This window comes from Stegostoma tigrinum, chromosome 11 (assembly GCF_030684315.1).
Source record: "Stegostoma tigrinum isolate sSteTig4 chromosome 11, sSteTig4.hap1, whole genome shotgun sequence".
Lineage (NCBI taxonomy): Eukaryota > Metazoa > Chordata > Chondrichthyes > Orectolobiformes > Stegostomatidae > Stegostoma > Stegostoma tigrinum.
Window position 1 is genome coordinate 49,570,254 of NC_081364.1, and position 24,171 is coordinate 49,594,424.

Genomic DNA, 24,171 nt, shown 5'->3' on the forward strand with positions numbered 1-24,171 from the left:
AACCCAGCTGTTCTATAAATAACAAATGATTAATCCTAATTTTATGTTTGAATGGCAAATTGAAAATAAGCCCATGAGTGTCTTTAATTGGACATTTCTGTTTTAATTCTAATTTTATTTTTACGTAAAAAGATGATTGTGAATTCTTCAAAAACAACATTGTTGTATCATGACTGCAGAGTTCAACAGCACAGTCAAGGACCAAGTTAGAAGCAGCAGAAATTTTCCCCTCAGCATTGTATTTTGTTCTCAGTGCTAACATTGGAAAGAGAAATTGCAAAGCGTCCGTGAATATGCTGACCATTGTTTTGGAAACACCAAGACCATCTATGGACTAAGGCCAAATGAACAAAATCCCCTTAGCTAAAAGAAAAAGGGTGTTTCTCTTTTCAGAGAAGACAATGCTATCCTTCAAAGTTAGAAAGAAAATTTTACGTCAGCCCTTCAATGCAAATCTACAGTACCAGCCAGTATTCTCCAAACCATATCCCTTTATCCCCTGTAGAATTCATGGATGAGCCATCATCGATGAAAGAGTTGCTATAAGCAATCAAACAGATCAAAAATAACAAAACTTGTCCCACAAGTGGTATTTCAGCTGAGGTCCTCAATGTTGGTGGCTTTTGTTTACATCAAGAATCCATGCACTCATGGAAGGGAAAAGAACTGGCCCCTGATGTCAAGAATGGGAACAACTGCAACAGTTTTTAAGATAGGTGATAAATCATGCCAAGGAAACTATTGGAACTTGATTCACTATTGTCTGAAGCAGAGAACATACTGACAGTCATTCTCCTGAATTGTTTGCTTTCAGTGAATGTGAAAATTCTCCCAGAGACACAATGTGGCTTTGGACCTGTCAGAGGAATCACCATCTGAGGGTAGAAACATCCTGACCCCCTAGGAGGGTGGGACAACTTAATTAGGTGAAAGGCAAAAAATCTGTTCCCTGATGGTGGTTTAAATTTTTTCGGTGTGTTAATTTCCTGACCTTCCTGGTTGATAACTGCTTTTATTTTCGATAGTATGCTATTAATAATCATTAATACCTGAATTTGAGGGAATTACATCCCAGAGTAGCAAAAAAAAACAAGAGAAGTGTGTTCACAAACTTTACTCAATATAGAAAGAGGTACATACCTGGTGGGAAAGACTTTATCATCAAAGCTCTTCTGTTACTTGTCTCCTTCATAACCAAGCGGTTTATTTATACAATTGCTTGCAGTCCAAGGGTGAAGACTAATCAGATCAGCCAGCTGATGAGAATCTTAGTCATATATAATCTTGTTTGTAGTTATTAAATTTTTAAAATCATCCTTGTCATGAAGCCAGGAAACAATAATCAGAGGTTTGAAATTCCAGAACTGTCACTAAGTCTGCACTTCCCTGAAGAGACCAGTTTAATCTGTTTGCTATTGGTTTAACATTCCGAGAGTGGTATAGAGAGAAAATTGCCTCCAGATGCATTGTACCCCTCTGCCCACTGTGCCTGACCTGGGCAAACAACATAAAAGATAGAAGAAACCTACTGTAGCTCATTAATGATGCATAAGTGGTGGAATGGGTAGATTTGAAATTTCTCAATTTTTATTACAATTATAGCATCATAACAGTGTATGTACTAAAGGTAATGAAGAAATCAGGGTATTGCAATTTTATAAAAGAAATCAAATAGCATTACGTTATGAAAGATTACTAAAGATAATGAGAAAGGAAAACATTTTTGTCTCCTTACATGTATTTTGGCATTTTGAAAATGTTCTTGTGAGCAGGAGCAGGGCAGCTTGTAGAGCTGGATGAACACAGCAGGCCAAGCAGCATTATAGGAGCAGGAAAACTGACTTTTCGGAAGAAGGATATAGGGCCAAAATGTCAGCTTTCCTGCTCCTCTGCTGCTTGGCGTCCTGTGTTCATCCAGCTCTATACCTTGTTATCTCCGGATTCTCCAGTGTCTGCAGTTCCTACTATCTCTGAAACAACTGTGTTATGGTGAGTTTTTTTTCACTGCTGAGATTATACACTAACCAGGTGAATATAGTTAGTTGGAATAGACACTGTTGACAAACCCTGATTGAGGAAAGACAGAGATTTTCTGTAAATAAAAAGATGATAAAAGAAGAGAATGTCACAAAGACATCAGCCATATTTAAATGGGGGAGAAAGATACAAGAAACAGGCCTGAAGCACAGGAAGCCAACTTTTGCAGTTAGTTAGCTGAAAAGAAGGGAATGTCAAAGACAAAATAAAGGTCTGCATGATTTATATTTTTCTCTTATTTCAGCTGAAAAAAATTGGAGAAGTACCTGTGGAATGTGTAATAACCAGTTTGAAACACAAGGGTGTCCTATTGCCCCACTTTTGGTTTGTGCTATTATTACTGTATTTGGCCAGAAGTGAGATATTTAGCATGCTCTTGGAAATGGCCATTGCTGCTGCTTTGAAAGTGTATGTATAAAGTGAATGTGAAATTTGTATAATTAGCTCTCCAAAACATGAAACACTTGGGTGCAGGGAGAGGTGAATGAGTAGTGGTAACATTGCTAGACCAGAAATCCAGACATTTATTTGAATCCTGCCTCAGCAGATGGTAAAATTTGAATGCAATAAAATTCTGGAGTTAAAAGATGACCATTGTCAATTGCTCTGCGTATCTGGTCTGGCTTCAGGACCACAGCAATGTGGCTAAATCTTAACTGCCCTCAGAAATAGCATAGGAAGTTACTCAGTTACAATAACTGCTTAAAAAAAACATAATAAGGAATATCCTTGACCTGTCCGTCTTCCCTGGACTGACCTATCCCCTCCCTACCTCCCCACCTACACCCTCTCCACCTATCTTCTTTGCTCTCCATCTTCGGTCCGCCTCCCCCTCTCTCCCTATTTATTCCAGTTCCCTCCCCCCATCCCCCTCTCTGATGAAGGGTCTAGGCCCGAAACGTCAGCTTTTGTGCTCCTGAGATGCTGCTTGGCCTGCTGTGTTCATCCAGCCTCACATTTTATTATCTTGGAATCTCCAGCGTCTGCAGTTCCCATTATCTCTGATAATAAGGAATAAAACTGGATTAAGGCACCGACAATGACAGTGGTAAACACAGCTCTGTTTGTAGTGCAAAGTACTCCTTACCAAGATTTGGCAGCTTAGAAGATCTGACCCACAGATTAGTCAAGCAACATCCTGACATAGTCATGTTTATAGGAAATGTTTTATTCATCACCACCATGTACATGTTCAATTCCACTGCAAAACAAACTGAGCAGAGATGGCAGCACACTGGTATACAGTTGGGAGGGAGTTACTCCAGGAATCTGCGACCTTTCATGGCATTAGTCAAAGATGGGAAGGGAAACCTCCTGCTGATTACCTCACATTTTCCACCTCTCCCCACATTCAACTCCCACACCTACCCCTTCTCTATGTTTAAAGCAATATGGAGGAAGCAGGAAGTGTGCAAAATGCCTCCTGAATGGGGGGACTTCAGTGATCATCATCACTACTAGTTGAGTGCTAAAGGACCTAAACTGGCCCTGGGTAGATGTTGAAAGAGCCAACAAGAGTGAAGATCGTACTTGATCTCATCCACGTTACTCTGCCTGCTGCACATCCAATGCAAGATGGAATTGGTAAGAGTATCACCAAAGATCTTTGCAGAGATGAAGTCCCATCTTCATGTTGAGAGTACCATGCATCATGTTGCATGACAGTTTCACTGTGCTGAATGAGATAGCCTTTGAAAAACTTTTCCAGTCAGGACTGGGACTCTATGAAGCACTGTGGGCCATCAGCAACAGTCAAACTATACTCCAAGGCAATCTTCAACCTCATGGCCTGATGTATCACTACAATACCATTATCCAAACCAGGGGATCAACTGTGGTTTTGTGAAGAGTTCAGAAGGGCATGCCAAAAACAGTACCAGGCACATAACAGTTAAATAACCATTCAGAGATTTTGTTGCTTAATTATTGTAATGTTGCTGGTACATTTTCAATTCAAACAGTATAATTATGCATTGATAAAGTCCGTCCAGTGCCACAAAAGCTAATATTTCTTTGGCTCAGTCCATCAATAGAACTTGTGATTCATCATCAAAATCAAATTATTACGTGTGTCCAGTTTGTTCAATACAGTCCTTCAATCTTGGAGCAAGATAGTGTGACAATACTATGACTTTAAAAGATGCATTTTTCCTTTTGTTTTAATGAAGAAAGGTTGAGACAGAGGTGTCAAGCGGTATGCTCAAAGATAATAATGTGAACCGCTTGTGAGGCCTCAGGTTTTTTTTAAAGTTGGAACAGTAGCAGCAGATTGAATGGGTAGGGCCAAGTTCCCACAAAATCATGATTTTTAGGCTTAGCTTTCTGCAATTGCTGAGGTCTTGAAGTTGGATGTGGAAGCTCTTATTTCTCTCTCTGTTATAGCTAAAAGCTGTGGTTCTCTTCATGCTGCTAGAATTGCATTTGAGACAGTCTATTTTACTGAATTTGCCTTTGCCAAGGCTGTGTTTATGGGATGTCACTGCACTGGAACAGTAAATTTGTAGTAGTTAATATACATTATTTTGTTAAGCATTTTGATAGTTACAGTTAAACCAATTTTTTTTTTATTTTGTCTGTATTTTAATTATAGTGTAAAAATAAATTGTATTTTGCTTAAAATTGAGCAGTTTGACCAATTGAATTACATCCCGAATGCAAAGTCTTACATGTAAATCTAAAATGAGAAAAAGATAGTGTCTAAGCTATCTTCATAATATATTTTGAGGGGGTTGCTCAGCTTGGAGGGTTTGAACTAAGGGAGAGGCTGAATAGGCTTGAGCTATTTTCCGTGGAGTTTCAGAAGATGAGAGGCCACCTTTATAGAGGTGACCTATGGGTGACCTTATAAAATCATAAGGGGCATGGATAAGATGAATAACCCAGGTCTTTTCCCCATGTTAGGGAAGTCCAAAATTTGAGGGCATAGGTTTAACTTGAGAGGGAAAATATTTTAAAAGGGATCTAAGGGGCGATGTTTTCATGTAAAGTGATGTTGTATGGAATGAACTCCAGAGGAAGTACATGAGGCCGGTCAATTGCAACATGTAAAAGGGATCAGGATGGGGACATTAACCAGAAGGGTGTAGAGGGATATGGGCCAAATGCCAGCAAATGGGACTAGATTAAGTAGGATATCTGGTTAGCATGGACAATTTGGACCAAAAAATCTTTGTGTTGTACATCTCTATGACATTATGACTAAATTGGGGTTTCTTGTTGGGATCAAAATCTCTTAGGTTGTGTTCAGGATTATTGGAGTCAATGGCAGAGAGTGGTGAGTGTTGTTGCTGTATTTTCGGGTGTTGAATTCAGTTGGTTTAAATACGGTGTGCCTTCTTAGTAAGGGCTCTTTCAGTCGATAAGAGTCTCCTGGGTTGGAAGAGGTCACTTGGAATTTTACAGAAAGTGAGCAAGGCAAAGTTTTTGGAAGTGGTTGAGAAGCTGGAGTTATAGTTGCCTTTGTCCATGCGAAAAGGGGAAGTAATTGCAGAGATACTTGACATTTACAATTGCCAGAAATACCATTGGAATCTAAGGAAATGACAAAAATTCAATTGCAAATGAAGCAGCTTGAAGCAGGTAGAACTAGTGAGATATTTGCATCAATATCAGAGAAGGTATCAGCGGGGGGTGGGGGGGGGGGGGGTAGGTGGTATATCGAGGTGAAAAATGCCATTTTACGTGCACATGAACTAATGCCAGAAGCCTACAAACAAGGTTTTAGAAATGTCAGGAGGGAACCTCGTCAGACATACATAGCGTTTGAAAGGGTCAAAAAATAACTTTGGGTGGATAAAAACATTGAAAATAGATCAAATATATGATGATCTTAGACGATTATTTTGGCAGTGGTCAAAAATTCATCTCCTGAAGTAATGAGGACCACATATAGGAGAACAGAAAGCTAAGACTGCAAGATTAGCAATGGAAATGGATGAATTTTTCAAACATTGATTGGGGCTACCATTGTGTTAATGGTATGGATGGTGAAAAGGATCAATAAAAAATGTTCAACAAAATTTTATTTATCAATATTTGGATGCTCCTATTAAAGAAGGAACAAAATTTGACCTTCTTTTGGGCAATAAGACAGGGCAGGTGACTGAAGTAAAAGTAGGGGAACACTTTGGGTGTAGCAATCATAATTTTATTAGTTTCAAAGTGATTATGGAAAAGGATGAGCCTTTGATAAAAATTAAAGCTTTTAATTGGAGTAAGGCAAATTTTAATGGTGTGAGACAAGAACTTTCAAAAGTTGATTGGTGTAGACTGTTTGCAGGTATAAAGATATCCGACAAGTGGGAAGCTTTCAAGAGTGTGATAACGAGAATTCAGAGGCATTATGCTCCTGTTGGAGTGAAGGATGAGGCTGGTAAGATTAAGTAACAATGGATGAATAAAGATATTGAGGTTATAGTCAAGAATAAAAGAGAAGCTTATTTTAGATATTGAAACTTGGTTCAATTGAATCTTTTAATCAATGTTAGGGGGTATTCTTAAGAAAGAAATCAGGAAGGCAGAGAGGGGTATGAGATACCTCTGGCAGATAAGGTTAAGGATAATCCAAAAAAAATCCTACAAGTACATTAGGAGTAACAGGGTAACTAGAGAGAGGGTAGGGTCCCTTAAAGATCAAGGATGTCATTTTTTACGTTGAACTTCAGGACTTGGGAGTGATACTAAATGGACATTTTGCATCAGTTTTTACTGTGGAGAAAGAAATAGAGACTAGAGAATGCAAGGAAACAAATTTCGATATTTTATAAACAGTTCACATTACAGAAAAGGACATTCTGGAGGCCTTAGAGAATAAAAAGGTGTATAAATCTCTTGGATCTAATCTAATGTATCCCAGAACATTGTGGGAAGTAAGGGAGGAAATTGTGAAATTACAGAAATATTTGCATCCTTTATAACTACAGGTGAGGTGCCTGTTGACTGGGGGGTGGCTAATGTTGTGCCTTTATTCTAGAAGGATTGTAAGGAGAAACTGGGGAACTGTAGACCTGTGAGCCTGATTTAAGTTGTGAATAATTTGTTGCAGTTGATTTTAATATTTAGACATTTAGGGAGAAAAAAATCGATTAGGGATAGTCAGCATGGTTTTGTGCAAGGTAAATCGTGTCTCACAAACTTGATTGAGTTTTTTGAGAAATTTACTGAAAAGATTGAGGGCAGAGCCGTATACATTGTTTACTTGGATTTTGGTAAAACCTTTAAAACGGTTCTGCATGGCGAACTAATTAATAAAGTTAGATCACATGGAATTCAGGGTGAGCTTACCAATAAGATATACAGTTGACTTGATGGCAGGAGACAGAGTAATGATGGAGAGTTGTTTTTTGGAGTGGAGGCTTGTCAACAGTAGTGTTCCACAGGGATAAGTTCTGGGTCCTCTATTTTTTGTCATTTATATAAATGCTTTGGATGAGAATAAACAAGTCATGGTTGATAAATTTGCAGATGACACCAAAAATAGTGGCATAGTAGACATTGAAGAAGGCTTCCTAAGTTTGCAAAGGGATCTTGATCAAATGGGTCACTGGAATGAAAAATGGCAGATGAAGTTCAGTCTGGATAAATGCGAGGTATTGCACTTTTGTACAACAAACATGGAGTAAGCATAGACAATTAATGGTAGGGCTTTATGTAGTGTTGCAGAACAGGGGGACCTCGGGGTTAAGGTATATAAGAACATAAGAACTAGGAGCAGGAGTAGGCCATCTGGCTCCTTGAGCCTGCCCCACCATTTAATAAGATCATGGCTGACCTTTGAGACTCAGCTCCACTTACCCGCCCACTCACCATAACCCTTAATTCCTTTACTGTTCAAAATTCATCTAGCCTTCCCTTAAAAACATTCAGTGAGGTAGCTTCAACCACTTCACTGGGCAGGGAATTCCACAGATAAGGTACATAATGTTTGAAGCTTTCGTCACACACAGACAGGATGGTTAAAAAGGCATTTAGCACACTTAACTTCAACGCTCAATCCTTTGTGTATCGGTGTTGGCAGGTCACGTTGAGGTTATGTAGAACACTGGTGTGGAATACTGAATCCAGTTCTGGCTGTCCAGTTATAGGAAGGATATTAATAAGCTGGAGAGGGTTCAGAAGAGATTTACTAGGATGTTGCTAGGTATGGAAGGTTTGAGTTATATGGAATGGCTGGGACTTTCTACACTGGAATGTGGGTGGTTGAGAGGCGACCTTATAGAAGTTTATAAAACTATGAGGGGTATTGATAGGGTTAATGCTAGGTGTATTTTCCCTAGGATGGAGGATTTCAAGACTAGGGGACACATTTTTAATGAGACATGAAAGAGATTTCAAAAAGACATGAGGGGCAAACTTTTTACATAGAAGATGGTTCACATGTGGAATGAACTTCTGAGGAAGTGGAGGATATGGGCACAATTACAACATTTAAAAGACATTTGGATAAGTACTTGAATAGGAAAAGTTTGGAGGGATATGGGCCAGGAGCAGGCAGGTGGACTTGTTTAGTTTGGGATTATGTTTGGCATGGACTCGTTGGACTGAAGAGTCTGTTTCCATGCTGTGTGTATCTCTGATAATGAGTTGATTCATAAATCAAAATTTGGCTTCCGACATCAATTTCAAGCTGTGAGGGATAGAAATTGGGGAAGAGATAAATCTCCAGGTGATCAGGGAAAAGGAGATCTCATTGATGAAAGTAAATATGGTTTACCATAGGCGTGGGTGGGTGGTTGGATAAGCAAGTTTGTGAATGACATGAAGATTGGTGGAGTTGCTGATAGTGCCAACGGTTATGAAAGTGTACAACAGGATATAGATAGATTGGCAACTTGAGCACAGAAATGGCAGATGAAGTTCAATCCAGACAAATGCAAGGTGATGCATTTTGGAGGATCAAATTTAGATGTGAATTATATTGTAAATGGCAGAACCCTTAGGAACACTAACATTCAGATGGATCTGGGCTTGCAGGTCCACAGTTCCCTGAAAGTGGCAACACAGGTAGCCAAGGTGATTAAGAGGGCATATGGTATACTTGCCTTCATCACCCCAGCATGGAGTACAAGAGTTGGCAAACATGTTGCAGCTATATAAAACCCTTGTCAGGCCGCATTTGGAGTATTATATGCAGTTTTAGTCACAACACTACCAGAGGGATGTGGAAACTTTGGAGAGAATGCAGAGAAGGTTACCAGGATGTTGCCTGGTCTCCAGGACGTTGACTATGAGGAAAGGTTAAAAAATCAAGAGTTGCTTTCACTGGAAAGACTATGGCTAAGAGGAGAGCTGATAGAGGTCTACAAATTTATGACAGACATAGATAGGGTGGATAGTCAGAGCCTTTTTTCCAGGGTTGAAGTTTCAATTACAAGGGGGAACAGGTTCAAGGTCGGAGGAGGAAGGTTTAAGGGAGATGTGCGTGGGAAGCTTTTCACACAGAGAGTCTTAGCAGCCTGGAAGGCACTACAAGAAGAGGTGGTGGAAGTGGGCACATTAACGAGATTTAAGAGGCACCTAGATGGGTACATGAATAGGGCAGGAACGGAGGGATACAGATCAAAAAATGGCAGGGATAACAAGGTGTAGAGCTGGACGAACACAGCAGGCCAAGCAGCATCAGAGGGGCAGGAAAGCTGATGTTTTGGGCCTAGACCCTTCATCAGCTCTACACCTTGTTATCTCAGATTCTTCAGAATCTGCAGTTCCTATTATCTCTAAAAGATGGCAGGGTTTGTTTTTTGATTAATTAGGGCATGATGGTTGGCACAGGGTTGGGAGATCGAAGGGCCTGTTCCTATGCTGTACTCTTCTCAGTTGTTCATTTGTTCATTCATTTGTTCAAAAAGAAAATCCCTGGGGAGAAAGAGAAGTAAAAAGGCTCAGTTGTTTTCACCAACATAAAGTAGGTTGTGTGAAATCACAGTGCTGGTTGTTTAGATAAAGCATTGGGAAGACAGATGTGGAAAAAATAGTGAGTTTTGTTGAAATGATAAAGGAAGGCACAGTGGAAGCTAAAAAGCCGCAAAAGAATATACTACCTGATCAAAGGTTAGTTGAGAAGAAAGTGTCAGAAAGTGTCTCTTAAAATAACTACCTTGCATGGGTAAGATTTATTCAAGTATGCCAAGAGGAGTAGGTGAAGAAACTAAGACTCTAAGAGATTTGGGAGTAAGTCAATCTTTGGTGAGAGATGAGGAGATATGTAATTCAGAAAGAGCATTGCCAGAAAAAAAGTAGTAATATGTGGAATTCATGGTGAGAAGAGCAGTGTTCCATTATATAAACTAAATTTAAAGTGCCTGGTGAAGAGTGGTGAAGTGGTTGTGGAGTATGAGAGACATTCTAAGTTCTAGAAACACAGTTTGTACTTGGTAATGATATAGCTGGATCACAGGTGGGAGTGATGCCTACTGTGGTTGAAAAGCCAGTGGAAAATCAGGCAACTAAAGTGTTACACGAAGCGTATCCTAAGATTTTTTCTGACTGTGTGGTAACAAGGTCACAAAGCTAGTGTGGAAACAGGAGGAGAAAATAAATAATAAAGATAAGGAAGTTGAAGTTCAATTATCAGAGACATGTTTGATCAAATGGTTGAGAAAAAACAAGAATAGGTTGAAGACAATGTAAATATTTTTAGTTCAGAGAAATTAATTTATTAAACATTATACACAGAAGAATCTGAGTGTATCTCAGAATGTTACTGTCTTAAAGTGAAGTCTTGATGAAGAAATGGAGACCATCACATACTCAAGTGGATGAGAAATGGGCAGATGTTCAAGTTGCACTACCAATGCGTTATAGAATGAAGGTGTTTCGGGTATCACATAAATTACTATTAGGAGGTCATTTGGGAGTAAGGAAAACTCAAGCCAAAATACACAAAAAAATTATTGACCTGGACAGCATAAGGATGTGGTTGATATTTCTGGACATGCCAAATGTGTCTGGTAATTGGAAAACCTCAGGCAGTGATAAAACCAGTACCCTTAATGCCCATTTCCACATTTGAGGAACATTTTGCATGAGTTTTAATTGATTGCATAGGACCCATACCTAAAACAAAAAGTGAGAATCAGTATTTGTTGACTGTAATGGATGTGTCTACTAGGCATCCAGAGGTCATTCCATTTTGCAGTATCACGGCTAAGCGGATTATACAAAAGCTATTCAAATTTATTCAACATACGGACTACCTACAGACATAAAATGATTTGAGAAGCAAATTTTATATCAAAATTATTTCAGGAAGTCATGGATATCTTCAGAATAAAACAATTCAAATCCACTGCATACTATCCAGAATTTTAGTGAATGTTAGAACGGTGGTATCAAACTTTAAAGATCATGTTGAGGGCTTATAGTCAGGACTATCCAGAGGATTGGGATAAAGGAATTCCATTTGTACTTTTTGCATTAAGGATGCACCTAATGAATTAACTAAATTCAGCCCATTTGAATTAGTTTTTGGGCATGAGGTGAGAGGACCACTGAAATTAATTATGGAGAAATTGAGTCAGAGCTCGGAGACCACACATTTGGACTATGTGTCAAATTTTAGGGAAGGAATAAATAGAGTGGGTGAATTGGCTAGTGAAAGGTGAACATCTAAAAGCAAGGTTTAGTGGGCCTTATCAAATCAAAAGGATAATGAATGAGGTGAATTATTTGATAAGAATGGCAGGTAGAAGGAAATCTCTCAGTTTGTCAAGTGAATATGCTCAAAAGGCATTTTGATAGATTTTACAAGATGATCAGAGGATTAGATAGGGTTGACAGTGAGAGCCTTTTTCCTCGGATCATGATGTGTAGCATGAGGGGACATAGCTTTAAATTGAGGGGTGGTAGATATAGGACAGAAGTCAGAGGTCTCTTTACTCAGGGAGTAATAAGGGCATGGAATGCCCTGCCTACAGCAGTAGTAGACTCAAAAACTTTAAGAGAATTTAAATGGTCATTGGATAAACATATGGATGATAATGGAATAGTGTAGATGGGCTTCAAATTGGTTTCACAGATCGTTGCAACATTGAGGGCCCAAGGGCCAGTGCTGCATTGGAATGTTCTATGTTCTATGTCCTATGATAGGGAAGGGAAGCAAAAAGAGAATATGTTACTGGTTACAACACAGCGAAGAACCAAGTTCAGATGACTCTGAATTAGACATTCCTCAGATTGGATAATGAGGAACTTCTCAAAAATTGGTACAAATTATTGGGTGACCTTCTAGAGGAAAATCAAAATGTCCTGAAAGTTGTTTCAATCAGACAGGGAGAAATGTGGGAATAAGTTGGGAAGTAGTAATCTTATTATGTATGATGTAACATAGGAAATGCTGTTCAAATTAAATGACGTCTTTGTACACTTAACCATCTAAAGTTGGCACTGGTTCAAAAAGAGATTGAATGCATTCTAAAAGACAACATAATTGAAGTGACTTGCAGCGAATGGAATTCACTATAGTAATGGTGCCAAAACCAAATGGTACGCAACGATTATGTGTGGGCTATCACAAAATCAATGCAATTACAAAATCTAGCTCATAGCATATTCCATGCTTGGAAGTTTCTATTGAGAAGTTGGGACAAGGAACTTTCTAAGTTGGACTTATTTAGGGGATGCTCACAGGTACCTTTATCTGAAAGAGTGGAGGAAATTTTGGCTTTTGTGACGCCAAATGGACTATACCAGTTTAAAGTTATGCCATTTGGAATGAAAATGTGCCAGTCCCATTTCAAAGACAAACCAATAATGTCATTTCAGGATTACCCAATTGTGTTGTATATATCAATAATCTGGTGATTTTTAGTCACACATGGAAGGAACATTCGGAGCCTCTTTTGGAGTTGTTCTGTTGACTTTGGGAGGTGGGATTGGTGATAAACCTGGCTAAGAGTGAATTTACAATAGCCCAAGTGATGTTCCTGGGCCATATCAAAAAAATTACACAACACTAGGTTATAGTCCAGCAGGTTTACTTGAAATCACAAGCTTTTGGAGTGTAGCCCTTTCATCAGGTGCAGTGAGAAGAGAGCATACAGACACAGAGTTTATAGGCAGAGAGATGAAGAGCAGAGAGATCAAAGGATCGTACGACTGGTGTGAGTTGGGTGAACAAATCTAAAATGGCTACCTCCTGTTAAATCTTGAATTAATAATACATTCCTGTATTCTAGAGTTGTAAAAGCAGTATATGGAGAACTCTGTTAGAAAGTAGTCACAAGTTTCAAATGATTAAGGTGCAAATTCCAATATCCGTTTCAAATCACTGCCCTGAGATAATTAGAGATTTCCACAGCGTCTGCCAAAACTTCCAAACTTCCAACCACCTCCATACCCTGGGCCATGTCATTGGGCATGGACAAATGGTCCCACGGAATGTGAAAACAAATGCTATTGGTGAGTTTCCTGTACTGTTGAAGAGGGTAGTGCTAGAATTCCTGGTACTAAGTAGTTTTTATTGGAAGTTCGTGCCGAATTTTAGCAGTGTGATTGCTCCATTGGCTGACTTGTTGAAGAAATGTAGAAAATTTCAATGGCTGGAGGAATGGCAGAAGACATTTGACAGGCTGAAAGCTGTGTTAGCCACTGCCCCAGTGTTACGCAAAGCCATTCAAGGTGTTTATTGATGCGAGTGATGTCAGTGTCAGTGTTGTCCTTGTGCAAGACAACAATGAGAAGAAAGAAAGATCTATTCAGTAGTTTTTGAGAAAATTGAATAATCATCAATGATTGAGAGGTAAACGTTGAGTTTGATATTGGCATTTCAACTTTTATATTGCCAGTAATGTGTCTGAGACAATTTTATGTATGGTCATAACTTCTTAAAGTTTTTGGAAAAAATTAAGGATAAAAATTCCAGACTGTTTAGATGGAGCTCATTATTGTAGCCATTCAATTTTAAAGTTATACACTTGGTAGAATGAGAGACCATAATTGCCAACGCAGTGTCCAGTGGAAGAAGATGAAGGCGTTCAATGGCAAGATTAAAGAATGGACTGAAGTGGACTGTAGTAGTGAATGTTTCCATAATTAATGTGTGTGGTGTACTAATAATGTAAGACAAAAGGTTTTTAAGAATGAAGCCATTGTTGTATATCAACTTTTTTTAATGGGGAAAATGTGATGATACTATTACTTTAAAGGGTATATTTTGTCCTGTTTTATTTGATACAGAAGGTTGAGACACAAGTGATTCAAGCCAATAAAGTAAACAGCTTTTGAGATCTTAGTTTTGTTTTTAAAAAATAAACAATAGAAGCAGCCTGAAAGGGTGGGGTCAAACTCTCACAACACTAGGATTTTTAATTTTTTTGTTTTTTGCATTCACTGGGGTCTTGAAGCTGGATGTGGAAGCTCTTATTACTCCCTCTGTTGTAGCTATAAGCTGGGGTTCTCTTCCTGCTGCTAGAATTATATATGATTTCTCATTGTAATTGATTTCTCATTGTTCATGCCCACTTGTTCAGGCCCCAATAAGATTGTTCCCAGTATTTCTTTGAATATTTCAGACATAAACTTTGAACAGATTTCTTATGGGTAAACATTAGCTTGTAAAAACTTTAACTGTCTTTTCCACTATCATTGTTGTGGTAATTTTCTCTATAGAGGCTATTTCAGGAAGTCTTATGGGTAAAATCCATCGTCATTAAAAGATACTGATTCCCATTTGTCGATTTAGTTAGGCGTCCTATATAGTCTTTTAGGACACTGCTGTGTTGTTCTTCGATTTCAACTGGTGTTGAAATTAAAGACGGAGGTTTATTAGATGGCTGGAGTTTCCCATTACTTAACATGTGTAGCACGTCTGGCAAAATTTGGCCACATCTTCCTGTAATCCTAGCCAGTAAAATGTTTTAATCGTTTAGCCTGTGTTTTCCCAATACATAAGCTAACTCCTTCTGGAATTTTATCAGCTACTTGTAAAACTTTGGAATACTGAGATGGGACTACCACTTGATGGACCACTGTCCATTTCTCATCAGCTCGTGGAGTCAATAGATGTGAAGCTGGAAAAGCACAACAGGTCAGACAGCATCTGAGGAGCAGGAAAGTCAACATTTCCGGCTGAAACCCTTCACCAGGACTCATCAGTGCTCATCTGAAGTGATCTTCATTTCCTCAATCGTGGTGTGTATTTCAAGTAATATACCTTAGGGTATTGGTTCTGATTCAATTTCTGAGTAGGCCATTTTGGATACCCCTTTCAAATTGTTGAAAGGAGGCTGGAAGTTGAAACTTATCATCCTGCAATTGTCAGCACTAGGACACAAAAAATGGACTTGAACCAAAGACACCCACTTTGTATGATATGAGAGAAGGGTGCTCATTGTTTACCCATTTGTGTGGCAGGCAAATTTTTTTTTGGCTTGATGGCACCATTATGCTAGTGGAGAAAAGCATCAATGGTTTATTGCATAATAGCAGCTTGAAACACCTTAGTTTAATCTGTTGTTCATTTTTTAAGACAACCCCTCCACCTTTCAGGGTCATCCGAGATAGACTGGCCAATGTTCTGGGCCAAAAGTGATGGATGTAGCCCCTCTCATGGGTTTTCACAATATGCAGTGACTGATGATTCGACCAGGGTATCCATTATTACATAGAATAGTTTTGATAGGCCTTTACTCAGCATTATATTTACCTGGTGAGTAGATGACTAAATGGATTCATGAGGTTGGAAATAGGTAGGTGTTGTGGAAGTGTAGGAATCCCAACATGTATATTTCCCAGTGAGCATAATTTTTGCTAAATATTAATGAAGAACCCATTTGCAAAATCTGAACTTATGCCTCAAAGAAGAGGAGCTAATTTGATTGTTCCATTACAATGGTAAATTCGAGTGCTAGATGAATTTTACTAAGCTGCTCAAAGAAATTACTTAATACTAATTGAAACATTGAAACATACCACCCCCTCATCCCCATATCAGATGTAAGCGAGGAAGGAAGTTAGCAGTCTTTTTATATTATTTATATTATTTTTATTTTTTATCTCATGGTAACCAACAAAGGTCCTAGCAAGAGCTGGGTTTCGAGGGGATCCCATGGCAACACCATCTGTTTGGGTAATCGTAGTATCTTTGAAATTGATCTCAGATGTATGAGTTATTAAATTCAAAACTTTGATGAACACAGATTCAAACACAGGTGTTGGATCTAGTTGTCTACATAAATGACAAAAAATGGAAACAGCAAAAAGAAATGTAAAATCTCAGTGAGCATCATATCAACTACAGCTAGGATATTTCCTTTTGTGATGTGGATTTAGTTAGGCTTGCGATGCTTTACACACACTGGGGAAAAAGGTTCAGGAATTCTGATCATTGTAGCAGTCACAGCATCTAACATTTAATGATCTGAGTCTCAATGTATGAAAGGCACAGCTGGCTAGGGTATTTAAGTAATTTTTGTTTGTTAAGTGTGTGTCTGTTCAACATGCAAATCAATTCCTTCTCTACATTGAGATGATGTTCCAGACTCAGGTGCAAGCCATTGTGCTTATGAATAGGAAAGTGCTACTCTAATGAGTACTACTTGAAATGAATTAGTGCTGAAGGCAATTTGCCAATTGATTTTATTCATCCATGAAAGCTTTCACCAGTATCAAATTTTAAGGACACATTGACATATGGTAAATCTACACAAAATATCTCAGTTAGAGAAGTCACAAAGATCCAAGTATTGTGTGTAAAATATTTGCATATACACACATAAACCCATGGTAATGGACCTCTGCTTTTTCAATTTTTATGGCCAAAGTCTTATTTTCATGACAAAATGGGTTTAAAACAATTACTTCACAAGTAGGGATATAAAAGCACTAACCAAAGAAATTAATGGAATTCATTTTTTGAGATCAGATATAAATACACAAATTAATTTATCACCTTCCATTATCCTTATGTATTAATTGTCCAAGAACAGGGCAACAGTCCAGAATTTTGATAGATTATTGACAGAAATTATGGTATAATAGTGTTCTGTAATTCTGTAAATGATATTGAAGTTCACTTCATTGCACCTATTTCCACTGAGCTGAAATCACTTTCCATTGACACTCTTTTAAGAGTGGTGGAAACACCACCCGAAGGTAAAGAAAGTTTCCACTGCACATTTTCTGAAGCCAGGGTGGCAGACTAAAGTAGCTTTGAAGAAATTCCTGATAAAAATTATTATTGTTGAAGAAGTTTATTGAGCCAGACAGACCTCCAATGAGATTACGGCACATCACCCTGCCTCACTGCACCCCGTAATACCCAATTGTTTCTTAAATTAGTTCAAGATAACATTTGATTTAAGTTAATCTATACCCTTAACAGTTCTAAATACTTTTATAAGCTTACCTTTTCAATTGAATCACCTAAGACTTTTCCGTCATTTTCATAATTGACACCTGTTTTTTGGAGATTAACCAGAAGCAGCTACTTAGATCAAAACAACTGGAGGTGAGAAAGCAAAACTTGAGAAGTAGTTTGTGGAAATTTGTTAAATTACACTTATGGTTTATATTTTTGCTGTGTGTTGATTCTGGACTTGCTGAAACTCTTGTGTTCCCGGGTGAAGGCCCCATAACCCCTTATAGTTTGTAGCAGCATCTAACCTACAAAATCAATCTGAAATGCTGGAGACGTTTTAAATTCATCTCTGTTTTAGAGGTGTTGTGTTTACAAGTTAATTTGCCAATATTTTCTCTTTAAAATTACAATTGCGAGAAACCAGATGCAGACCATCCAGCTTTCTCACATTTCACGTAATAGCATATGTATTTTTTTCTATTGTGCTATTCTGCCTAATGGTGTGTCTCTTGTGATTACCTAACTCCCACACAGTCTTTTATCCTGCGATGGGAGATTGTGAGGTGAATGTTTAACAGTTTTCTTCTGTGATCATTGTTCACTAGTTATGTCTATATGGTTTTCAAAAGGAGTGCAAAACAATCGGAAAACCAAGGATGACAACCAGTATTTATTATTCTATACACTTTTATTTCATGTAATGTAGATTTGTTTGATTTCTAAGCTTCTGCAAATACATGATTTGATTTGCAGCATTTCTGCTTTCTACTGAAATCAAATTTGCACATGTATTGTTTCCATTTTGCTTCACAGTCTATATTAAGTATTGTGAAATGCATCTGTTCATTTCATTCCAGGCAAGATCATTTAGCATGCAGCTGCTGCAAAATCACTGCAAATGAATCACACATTCAACATTTAAACCAGATTCTGTGCAAACTGGCCACCGTGGTGTCTAACTGGATTGTACCAGCCATATGAGAGTGGCAATCAGGTGCAGCACAATAACACACAGTGCTATGTATTAAACCTTCATCTAAGAAGTGACACTGGTGTGTGAAATGATATACATATATAGAGACTACAATTTCCAGTTCCTCATGAGAGACATTCAATTGTCTTTATCTCTGCTGTTCTACCATCTGTTTACTGGCATTCGTTTATGCACTTGTGAAAAATGAATGAAAATACTTTTAATTGTGTCTGTGTAATTCAAGTCATCTGAGACATACCCAATTATGCAGCCACAAAGTTCACTGCTAAACATTGAAAATATCCAAGAATGATACTGTGCAAACAAGGTACAGAGAAAACAATCTCAACCATATCAGCATGAATACAACGTCGCCTGAAAATCAGGAGTCACATAAAGTAGGCAAGTATTGACAGAAAATTAAATTAAACATAGAATGACAAAACAGGTCAGATGTTCTTTGTAGAAGAGGAGTCTGATGCAAAATTTAATTGATGTGCTCAAAATTATGAGGGCAGACACAGATCATAAAAGAAGGACTCATTTTCCCCAGGAGAGAAGCTAGCAACCAGGAGGCATTGATTTAAAGTAACTGGCAGAGAACAAGAGGTGGTTCAAGGATAAATCTTTCCACCCAGAAGGTGGTATGTGGAACCCATTACTTGAAAGTTTTGTGGAGTTTTGAGAAGATTTGTGGCTCAGGTTGAGGTTCTGGATGTGAGTTTGCTCGCTGAGCTGGGAGGTTAGTTTTCAGACGTTTCGTCACCATTCTAGGTAACATCATCAGTGAGCCTCCGACGAAGCGCTGGTGTTATGTCCCGCTTTCTGTTTATCTGGTTAGGTTCCTTGGGTTGGTGATGTCATTTCCTGCGTTGGTGATGAAAGCTAGCCACCAGAATGCATGAACATCAACTAGCCACAAAACGACATGACCCACTATCACTCGTATCCTTACATACAGATGAGGAAGGACACCACTTTGATTGGGACAACACATCCATCCTAGGACAAGCCAAACAGAGACACGCACGAGAATTCCTAGAAGCATGGCATTCCAACCGGAACTCCATCAACAAGCACACTGATTTGGAGCCAATGGGCCTGTTTCCACACCGTAGGGAATCTAATCCAAACTGGTGATGACTAAAATGTTGTTTGAAGTAGTATCTTGAAGGAAGATGATTAAATAAAGTGACTGAGAGTTTTAGAGAGTGAATTCCAGAGCTTAAGATCTAGGCAGTTAACGTTGTGGCCACCAATTGAGATTAAGGCTGGCCCAGAATTAGAACTGCAGAAATGTTATAGAAGATTGTACAACTTGAGGCGTTTACAAAGATAGGGAGGTCTAGGCAATAGAAGGATTGGTAAACAAGGATCAGAGTTATTAAATTGACAAATTGGTTATCCAGAAAACATTACATGTTAGCAAGCACAGACCTGATGGGACAATGGTATTTGGTGCATGTTAAGAAAAGCACCACAAGATCCTACATGTATAGAGTTATAAACTTGATTATTAGCGTTTAGTACGGATCTTCAGCAAACGATTTTTAAAAATATTCGCAACACACAATGTTTTAGGTTTTGCCATGATTAACCTGTATTGTCAGTTTGCACAAAAAAGAAAGCAAGAAGGTCAGGCAGGATTTTAGCATTGACCACAGTTTATTAGGCAGTTTTGCAAAATACAATTATTCCTCTTAGTAAATTGTGCTATTTCACAAGCTGTTCAAGTAAGATTAGTGAATATGCATTTGCCTTTGTTTGTTTTTGTGACTCATTGAGATACGCTTGTCAGCTCTCTGTATACTCCAGTGCACCACAGCTTTTGCATTCCAATTTTTAGTACTACAGGATTCCATTCCTTACTGATTTTTCAATGCTCGAGATTGCAAGTCCTCTCCAAGACACATGCCATTCTGATTTGAAATTATATCTCCATTTCTCCTCTGTCACTGGATCAAAATCCTGGAATTCCATCCCTAACAACACTGACTGACCTACATCCTATGGTAAGGTAGCTCCTGACCATCTTCACCAGACCAATTAGGGAAGACCATTTGGTCTAGCCAATGGTTCCCATGTTTCAATTTGGGGAAAAAAAAGTTCCAAGATAAACTCAGTTTAATTCTGACAATTTATTTTGGCCAGCATCTCCTTTTGATTGAATTTGTGACTATTACCATGGTGAGTGTGAATCATCATGATATAACATATAATACTTCTACAAAATTTTCACAAGGGAAATAATCAGTTAGAATAATTAGCACAATTAATGACCATTTCCAATTTTTTTTCTCTGACTCTCCTTTTTTGCTCTTGTCATACTAAAATCATCAGTCATTGTCATATTTTTCCTTTGCAATGATCTTGTTTTTGAAAGACTCTTAAGACATTTGATTAATGTTTTGACATGTTTCCAGTGAGCCCCTTTGTTCCCATTTTTCCCAGTGAATACGTTTGTTCCCGTTTGTCCCAGTGAATCCCATTGTTGCCAGCTGTCCCAGTGAACCCTTTTGTTTTACTTCATCCAGCTCTTGCATCCAGCTGCAGGAATCTATATTGAGGCTTCCATTAGTCACAATATTTATTATTGACTTGGATAATGGCATAAAATGTTAAATATCCAAATTTGCTGATGACACAAAATTGGGCAGCATTGTAAACAGTGGGGTTGACTACAGCATGAAATTACAACATGATGTTGAAGGGTTAGGTAAATAGGCAAAACTGTGGCAGATGGATTTTAATATAAGCAAGAGTGAGGTTATCCGTTTTGGACTGAAAAAGGATAGATCAAGTTTTTTTTAAGGAGGTACAAAGTTGAATATAGTGGATGTCCAATGATATTTGGGGGTAAGGTGCATATCTCTTTAAAATGTCACAAACAAGGGCAAAAAAAAGTAAAGAAGGCAAATGGAATGATGGCCTACATATTTAAAGGACTGGAGTGTAAAGGGGCAGACATTATACTGCAGTTGTGAAAAACACTAGTTAGACCCCCACTTACAGTACTGTGAGCAGTTCTGGGCACCACATCTTCAGCCAGAGAGTGGTGGGCTTGTGGAATTCATTGCCACAGAGTGCAGTGGAGGCCAGGATGTTAGATGCCTTCAAGGCAGAGATCGATAAATTCTTGATCTCACAAGGAATCAACTGCTGCGGGGAGAGTGCAGAGAAGTGGAGTTGAAATGCCTATCAGCCATGATTTAAATGGCGGAGTTGACTCGATGGGCCGAATGGCCTTACTTCCACTCCTTTGTCTTGTGGTCTTATCTTAGGAAGGATGTTTTGACCCTGGAGCGATTTCAATGCAGGTTTAGAAAGATGATCCTGAACTTTAGTAGTTAAGTTATGAGGAGAGATTAGACAAATTAGGCCTTTAGTGTCTAGAATTTAGACGGTTAGGGGATGGTAGAATTGAGGCTTTCAGAATATTAACAGGGAAAGACAAGGTAGATAAAGCTAACCTTCTTCCATTGGTTGAAAATTCTAGAATCAGGGCATATAGTCTGAGAATTAGGGCCACGCCATTCAGGAGTTATATTAGAAATCACTTCTACATGAAACAAGTAGTGGAAGTTTGAAACTCTCTTTCCCAAATGGTGCTAATACAAATTCAATTATTAAATTTAAAGTTTGGGATCAATAATTTTTTATTAACCGATGGTATCAAGGGAAATGGGTTCAAGACATGCAAACAGATTTGAGCCACAGAACAGTTGTGATCTTCTTTAATGATGGACAGGCTTGAGGGGCTGAATGGCCTACTCCTGTTCCTATGAATTGTGCAGTTGGTCTATCAGACTTATCTTGCACTCATAATAGTTGGTGCACTTTTTAGAGACACTTCTGACAACCATGCTGCCAGCCTACTATTAAAACCACCCTCCCCACTGCTCAACAATGTGATCTCTTGGGAGAGGCAAAGCAAAAGAAAAGGACAGGATTAGTTAGAGAAAAATTAATCCGGTTAATTTCTCTCCAAACTTCCTAGGTAAATATAGCCAGTCCAGATCGTTGTGATATTGATGAAAATGGACTGTTGATTTTCAAATTCTATCATCTGATTTTCATACCTGGGACCATCATGGCTTTTGAAGAGGAAATAAAAATGACTTAAAATGGCCACAGCAATCAACCAACCCCACTGGTCAGTCAAACTTTGTGAAATCAGTGTGAAATAAACAAAATCATCTAAACTTAATTTAACATTTTTGTTGAAAGACACTGAAAATACATCCACTCAGTCAGATTTGAAGAAACCCTCATCTCCTGTTTTGATTTTCACTTATATAATAAAGCAACATTGTTGATTAAAGACAACAAAATGTGAGGCTGGATGAACACAGCAGGCCAAGCAGCATCTCAGGAGCACAAAAGCTGACGTTTCGGGCCTAGACCCTTCATCAGAGAGGGTGATTGTTGATTAAAGACCTTGACTGTAGTTATCAAGCTTGGAAGCAAGGAACTTAGAATTATGATACACAAATCAACAGTATTTCAGGGAGCATTCTTTATCAGTGCAGAGGAGGTAGATTTGTGACTGGAAATAGCTGGAAAAAGTTTCTCTCTCAGCCACTTGAAGGACAAAACACACCCATTGACAGTGCAAACTGGAGAGAAATGTTTAGGTTTTGAGAACTAAGAGATCTTCAATATTCATGACTGCTGAGGATACAAATAATCAATTAAACAACTGTGGTTGCAGGATAAAACTTTCGCACCTTGAGAACACCCTAAGGCTTTTAAATTGTATGCTTCTTTCATCTTCCTTTTGTACTGGACAATTTCCCTCTTTAACCCATGTTTCTGTATGTTTGATGTTGTGACTATTATTTTCCTCGGTGTTAGCAGATCACAAAATAGCTCTTCCTTTCTCTTAAGAAAACCTTTTTAATTGATGCTTGAGACATTGGTTATTATGTCTTTTTTATATAAAGGAAAGGTTTAGCTTTGTTGAAAAGAATGTAAATCTTTGCAGTCATCTGAGCAGGTTGAAAAGATGGGGGCCCATTTAATCCTTTCTCACCTGGTTCTAACAAGATTATCATGTGGATCAAGTGATCTGTGATACTATTTCCCTTTTCTTGTGATACGATATCTGCTGCAGTCAAGAGTCAGTTTAACTCATTCTTGAAGGCTTTTGGAGTGTTAGCGTCCACTACATCAGCTAGCAATGCTTTAAAGAGATTCATAATTCTGACAAAAGAAAAATGCCTGACATCCAGTCTTATGCACTTTAAAAACATGTCCTTGAATCCCATCCTGTTAAACTGGAATACTCTCTCAACAGGCATGCAATCAAGTCCTTTCATCATTTTAATTGACCTATATAATGTTGCTTTCGAGTTGACATTTTGCCAAAGGAATAGACCCCAATTCCTTCAGTTTATTGAAATAATTGAAGTTATTTGAGCTAGGAATCAATCCTGTTGCTCTCTTCTTAACCTTTTGCAAAGCCACTATAGTATTCACTGTATAAGGGAAACAGAAGTGTGTCATAGACTTAACAAAAAACGAGAGGAGAAAACAACAATCAGTTGTTTCAGGATGTCAGGGTTGAATGTATGACTAATAGAGAGTCCCAAACCTCAATATACAGGAAAGTAACCTACACTGACCAAATCCTCAACTTCCACAGCAACCACCCTAATGACCACAAACAAAGCTGTGTTGGTACACTATTTAAGTGGACGCCAGAACTATGCAAGAAAGAGGAAGAGGGCCCATACAAAATCTTCGCTATGAACGGATTTCCCCTCAACTCCATCTGCAGGTACCTACTGAACAGACAACACCAACAGGACACAGTACACCCTAACACACTGGCCACACTGCCTTACATCAAGAACATATCAGAACT

General features: G+C 38.4%; 1 long non-coding RNA gene across 1 annotated transcript in view; it reads left to right on the top strand.

Moving 5' to 3' along the window:
- LOC132210259 (uncharacterized) overlaps window positions 1-24,171 on the top strand; it is a 65,281-nt gene that overhangs the window by 8,610 nt on the left and 32,500 nt on the right. The window contains exon 2 of the long non-coding RNA XR_009446500.1: window positions 15,021-15,165. This is a non-coding gene — a long non-coding RNA (uncharacterized LOC132210259). The remainder of the gene's footprint in view (window positions 1-15,020; window positions 15,166-24,171) is intronic.